The following is a 7,243-nucleotide window of genomic DNA, read 5'->3' as shown; positions in this document are numbered from 1 at the left end:
ATAATGTGCAAAGATGAAAACACGAAGAAAACTAGAAGTTTCAATAATTTTCACTATAGGGGCAAAATGGTCATTTTTCACCTCGAGTCAAAATTATTAAGTTTCGTCAACTCGAGCATGTCTAGACCATTATGGACTTGTTTTAGTATCAAAAGAGTAAAAAGATTGCACCAAGGATTGAAGGAGAACAAGTTAATGTGCTAAGGGCATTTTTCTAATTTCAAGTGGAATGGATAAGCTTGAGCTATAAATATCTTTTTCTTCCAACAACTTCTTCATTCTCTAGCAGCTTCTTCTCCTTCTTCTTCTTCCATCTCACGTTGCTTTCATCCTCCATGGAAGCTTTGCAACTTCCATAACTTTCTCTCTCTAGCTCCAAATTTCATGCCTTTGCCCCTTCTTTCATACGATTTTTCATGCTTTTCCACTTTTACACCTTAAAACCCTCAAAAAAGTCTTTGTTCAGCACTTTCTCTCACTAGTTGAAAGTTTTAGAGAGAGAAAAAAAGAGCTTTCATAGTAGCTTGACAATTTTTGAAAAGAATTTCAATTATAAAGCTACAAAGGTGAGTAGTGAACTATAGTTGATTTTTAGGTGTTGAGAATGTCTAGTAATTAGAATTGTGAGAATTTATTTGTTGGGATTGTTATTCATTTTAGTGTGACTAGAGAATTGCAAACAATAGCCATTTAATGGTGGTTGGAAACTAGTTAGGAATGACTAGTAGAACCCAATTTAGAAAATAGTTTTGGAATGGTATTAATGCCAATTTGAGTTGGTTGTGATGTTGTGTGTGTATAGGTTCGAACAAGGCCTCACATGTCCATTTGGAGCATTAGTTGAGGTTAGAGTCAAGCAAAAGAATCAACAAGATCGGTGAGTGAACTTGCATTTCAAAATATTTTTGGGAATGTGAATGTGTTTGCACAAGACTTTAAATGATTTTACCCAACTTTTCTTAAAATGGGTGCCTTAGGAATAAGCCCTTGATAAATGCTCTTTGTGCTATGATATGTGGCAATTATGGATTCATGCACTACCATGTTTTGTTGATATATACATATATATATACGAATATATGTTGTACATGGATAAATAATGTTGTATGATGATATTGACCAGGCTATGTGCAAGTAGGAGTGCGCATAAGCCGATGCTGATCCCGACTATGTGCGAGTGGGAGTGCACATAAGCCGTTGCTAACCCGACTATGTGCGAGTAGGAGTGCACATAAGTCGTTGCATATGAGCTGATGATGATGGGAAGGTGTGCATAATGATTTATATATTTATATATACATATATGGTATATGGTTGTAATGCATGTGAAATTTTGGCATGTTGAACTTTGGAAATTTTTTAGCATTTCATGTTGAAATTGCCATGATGAATCTTGAGAATGTCCCATTTTCTTGCAAATTGAGTTTATTTCAACACCAAATGGATTTTTTGTGCAAATGAGGTCCTTTTTACACTTAGGTGCCCTACTTCTCACTGCAACGAGAATGCTTTCTCGCTGCAGTGAGAAACATTCTATTTTGGCAGTAGAAAACTCCTTGCAGGGAAAATAAATCTCGATGCAGCGAGAAACTCTCAGATTCTGATGCAGTACTTTTACTTTGATAAAGATTTTGACCATCTTCCCGTCCGAACTAGGAAAATTGGTAAACATAAAAGTTGTAGCCCTGCTTCTTAGCTTTCTAATAGTCTAAAAATCAGGTCAATTGAACTTCTGTAGAGGGATATACTCTTGAAGAACTGAAACACATGAAAACTAGTACTGTTTCTCGCTGCAGCAAGAAATATTTTGTCCTACATGCTACCCTATTCGGTTTTTGACATATTTTTCACCCATTTAACCTCATGGATTGATCATGGGGTGTTGCAACACTATGAGGTTATTAATCAAAGTTTGAAATGAGGGGTTTTTAGTAAAAAATTAAATCAATTGCATTGTTTTTGAAACAAGTGCATCATGATTTCCAAATTCTTCCTATTGATTGCTTGTTCCCTTTTTATGTTCACACACTGAGTTTCATACTCATGTTTTTAAAATTCATGTTTTCAGATTTGGAGGCAGTTGGGACCTAGATTGAGTCACAGACATATGCTGGTCTTCTTGGTAGGTACTATGGCATCTCGGTAGCTGTATCTTCACCCAGAGTCACTCCGCTGACGGTCTTGAGTCTATTACTTGTGAACATGTATATGTAATGTAAACTACTAAGAGTCATGTTATAAATGAAGTATGTATATGTTGGATTGATGATGATAGTACTTTGATATAATATAAATATGAATATTCAGTTGTTATAAAATATTACTGGAACATTTACTTTTGAGGGTTACAACACTTTATTTTAAAGATGATGGATGGGAATGATAATTGAAATTGCATAAAGAGGCTTGCTTGGGCTTAGTGGGCTATATCCATTGGGCCTATGCACCGGTCATGGCCCGGGAAATTAGGTTGTGACAAAATCCAAAAGTGAGTGGTAGCTAAAAATCATTGCTTAAAGGATTATGTTCTTCCATTGGTGCAAAGGATTCCATCGAGGATTCATAAGCCAACTATTTAAGCCAATAATTTTGAGATCAGGCCAGCCATCATCACCATGATTCAAACTTTAGTCCAGTTTGGGGGTCTGCCAAATGACGATCCAAACGGCCATATATCAAACTTTTTGGAGATATGTGATACTTTCAAACATAATGGTGTCATAGATGATGCACTTCGTTTGACGTTTTTTCTTTTCTCATTGAAGGTAAAGCCAAAGCATGGCTAATGCACTCCCTACTGGATCAGTAACAACATGGGATGATCTTGCCCAAAAGTTCCTTGTTAGGTTCTTTCCTTTAACCAAGATAGCGAAAATAAGGAACAATATCAAATCATTCATGTAGCAAGATTTTGAATCATTGTACAAGGCTTGGGAAAGATAGAAAGAATTACTTTGACGTTGTCTTCATCATGGTCTTCCAAAGTGGCTTTAGGTGCAAACATTCTACGATGGTTTGAGTGGTCATGTTCAAACCACCATTGATGCCATTGCGAGAGAAGCTTTAATGGCTAAATCAATTGATAAGGCATACGATTTATTAGAGGAGATGATCTTCTTACCCTACACCGAGATTCATAAAGAAAGGAAAAGTTGTACGATGCCCAACTTAACCTTGTGGTATTCTTACTCCCACACAAAGACTAAAGCTAACATAAAAAAAAGGGAAAAGGTGGCACGTTGGCCAAGCTTAACCTTATAGTATTTTTACCCCCACACTGAGACTCATAAAGAGGGGAAAAGTGGTACACTGCCTAACTTAACCGTGTGATATTCTTACACCCATAACGAGACTAAAGCCAATCGCAACACAATTAGAATTCCATACAAGATCATACCAAGATCAAGCATCAATAGCAAATCATGTCAATCACATGAATCATAGAAACATGGAGACCTTCTCAATCCATATTCACAATACTCACATTCAAGAGCACTTAAATCATCCACAATCACTTCCTTAACTAAATATCTTATTAGCTACACTAGCTCGAAGGTTGTAGTAATCAAGGGAATTGTTCAAAACATTGAAAGGGCTTGTCCCCCCTTGTTGCAAACTAATACATAATAAGATATTTATACACAATAGTTTTGAAAGCCATTTCCAAAACATTGTCTCATCCACAAGCACAATTTTTCCTTAATCAAATATTTACGGAAACCATGCTCATCAATAATTCATCAAGTCATTCAACCATGCTTTCAACTTTACATACTTAAATAGTTTCAAAAGTAGTGTACGCACACACTTCAAAAGTCAACCTTTATAATCCAACACAAATATGCTCTAGCAATTCCTTTGGAGTTTTGATCGTTGCTAAACATTCAATTACTCATATCATCAATACTTAATCAAGGAATCAATTACTAAGCATTCAAAGTTCTTCTGAATTTATGCGGATTCTTTTAAAACTAATTTTCCAATTTAAGTTCATTATTCTACAAATACCCCATGTGCAGAAAAATCGTAAATCCGTCACTTTTACCTTAGGTGAGTTTTAAACAAGGAAGAAATTCATCCAAATCCTTTAATTTGTAGAAATAGGTAAATCTAGAACAATACACAATATTTTCACAATTGAAAATCCAAGATTCCAAGATTTCAATAGTGAAAATGTCCTTTAATTTTTAAAACTCAAAATCAAGCTCAAATCTTTCAAAAATAGTGATTTAGGTGAAAAATGAGTTGAAAGAGCATGAAAGCTAATAAAACACCTCTAAAAATTGGTTAAGGGTCACCAACCCTTGTTCAAGGTGGCATATTTATAAGCTAGGGTGTGAAAATACATTTTTACCTCTTTTATCTTTTGAAAACACATCATTAATCAATAGATGCAAGCCATTTATCTGTAGATAAGCTCTAGAACGATTTTAAAAGTTCTCAGGTTGCTATCTATTGATAGATATGTCCAATCTATTGATGGATAGGCTCAAGATGTCCTTTAATTCCTTAAAAAAATCTTTTCTTGGTTAGTATTTACAAATAGATGAAGAGCATCTATTGATAGATAGACTCCAATAATCAAAAATACACTTAAAACCCTGTCCAATTGGACTCTTTTTTTTGCACCAAACTTTGCAAATCATCTTAGTGTCTCAAAACACAAACTTTTCCAAGTTTAAAACTCAGTTTAGAAGCTCACAACATAAGACATACATTCTCACCTAAGGATTTATTAACTTAACATCTTACACTAGGTTGGGATTTCACATTATGATATGCATATTCTATCCTTTCCATCTATCAAACAATTTTGTCAATGGCTATCGTTACATCCATATATAATAATCAAGTGGTGGAGACTTACTCATCCACTCTCCTGACTTATATTTGTGGGCATTTTATCATCCACATTCAACTCCTGGTAACAGCATCTTATTTCACCCACACTAGCACATAGGTTGGGGTGATTTTCTAATATTTCACATTCACACATAATTGGGTGGGTATTTATTCAACTACCTAGGCTTTTACCTAGCCATGCATCAATAGTGCAACATAGATCCAATTGAGGAGTATTTGAACAAAATCATTTGAAAGGGCTTGTCCCCTTGAAAATTAACATAATAAAGGTATTTACTAAAAATTAGATTGAAAACTTTGTTGAAGAAATTTATTCTCACACATTTCGGTTTAACAAAAACAATCTAACATTCAAATCATGCAAGGCAATTTCATCGATAAACCATGCTCAATTGTACCTAATAAAATACTTAAAGCGGTGTACACACTCACCTTGACTAAAAGCTTATTCTTTTCCTAAGCTTCGAGTCACCAAAATCTTGCTTGTCAACGATATTTGAGCTCAACACAACCTATCATAACAATTTCTAGCATAAATCCCTTTTTTTGCTACAAACCCAAAATCCTTTGCTTAAAAAAGAGCTAAAAGCATTCTGAAAATAATAAATTCCTAGATTTAAGGTACAAACTTGGTATTCAAGCTCAAAAATGTCCAATCTTACCTTAGAATCAAGTTTGGGAGGTTGAATCTTTGTCCAATGGGTTTTTGAGAATTGTTGGGATGAGTTGGAGGTTGAGAAAATGAAAAATGAAGGCTCGTCTTGAATCTTTTATTTATTTTTTGTTAGGTTTCCTTTAGGTCGAGTTTTTGACCCCATAGTCGACCCTCAAGCTTAAATTTCAATCCTAGGGTCAACTATGGCCTTGGAAATTGACCCCAAGCCAAGTTCGACTTTCTTAAGCCCCCATGTTACTAGGGTTGACTTTTAGCCATTAAGGGTGACCCTCCAAGTTCAAACTTGCAAAAGTTCATTCGTTTGGCTTCATTTTTCAACCATTTCTTGAACCATCATTCAGCCATGAATATAACACAATAATATGAAAAGCTTTACATCAACGATGAGGAATTCTCATAGATCATCACCAATGTATAATTCACGAATGGTCACATTTTTACTAAATTTCCATAATATAAAAAATTAGAGATTCACAAATACAAGTTATCTTGGTATCCTTTCTAAGTTCTTCATCTTTCTCACTTTCATGTTTTAGTTACATCTCATAGATGAGAAAAGAACCAAGCAACTCATCTAACTTAAGGTTGTTCAAGTTCTTAGCTTTTTTTATAGTTATAACCTTAGGTCTCCATGTTCTAGGGAGACTATAAAGGATTCTCTTAACTAATTGGGCATTGGTAAACTCCTTTCCTAAGGCTTTTAGTCCACCAATTATCTTGGTAAACCTCTCATACATTTCTTTTATTGATTCACCCTCCTTCATTTTAAACAACTCATAATCTAAGGTCAACAAACGTATTTTGGACTCTTATACTTGGCTGGTTCCTTCATAGCAGGTTTCTAAGGTGTCCTAAATCTCCTTAGCTAATATTGTACACATTGCTACCCTATTAAACTCCCTCTCACTAAATGCACGCAATAGAGCAATCATTACTTTATGATTCAATTGAACCAATATCCTATCCTTGTCATCCCAATCAGCTTTAGTCTTGATATGTCATACACTTTTACAAGTTTACTAGGAACATAAGGAACTTCCAAAATGATATCCCCAAAATCTTAATCAACAAATTGAATAAAATTTTCAAACCTTATCTTCCAAAATAGGTAGTTCTGTCCAGAAAAAAAAAGGCCTTATTATTGACTATCTTTCACCCTCAAAGCTTATTAGTGTTATCTTTATCCCTTTAAGCTTCTCTTAAGATCTCTCAAATGTTGTTAAACCTACACACTAGAGAACTAGCTTTGATACCAATTTTAAGATATAAAAGCTTATAGTAAAATAACCAAGAGGGGGTGAATTGGTTCTTAAACAAGACTTTTATCTTTCTTAAAAACAAATTTAAAGATCAAAACTTTGAAGGCAAGGTTTAAAAACCATAGTTTAAAAGCTTATAAAAATGGAGGACAAAGCTAGTAAAGGAAATGAAAAGGCAGAGAATACTCAACCATGATTTTTGTAGAGGTTTTGCCCTAAAAGCCTATGTCCTTTCCCTTGAAAGCACAAGGAGTTTGAATCCACTAATCTCTTCCTTTTTAGCAAGGTTCAAGCATAACCTTTAACACATTACCTTTTCTCAAAAAGGTACAACCTTTCTCTACTTTTCTATAGAGGTATAACCTTACACTAATTTCTACAATGGAGGTGTAACTGTATGATACCTTTTACAGAAAAGGTATAACCTTACACTACATTTTCTATG

The sequence above is a fragment of the Theobroma cacao genome, chromosome 2 (genome assembly GCF_000208745.1).
Source record: "Theobroma cacao cultivar B97-61/B2 chromosome 2, Criollo_cocoa_genome_V2, whole genome shotgun sequence".
NCBI classification, from domain to species: Eukaryota; Viridiplantae; Streptophyta; class Magnoliopsida; order Malvales; family Malvaceae; genus Theobroma; species Theobroma cacao.
This window is presented reverse-complemented; position numbering follows the sequence as displayed.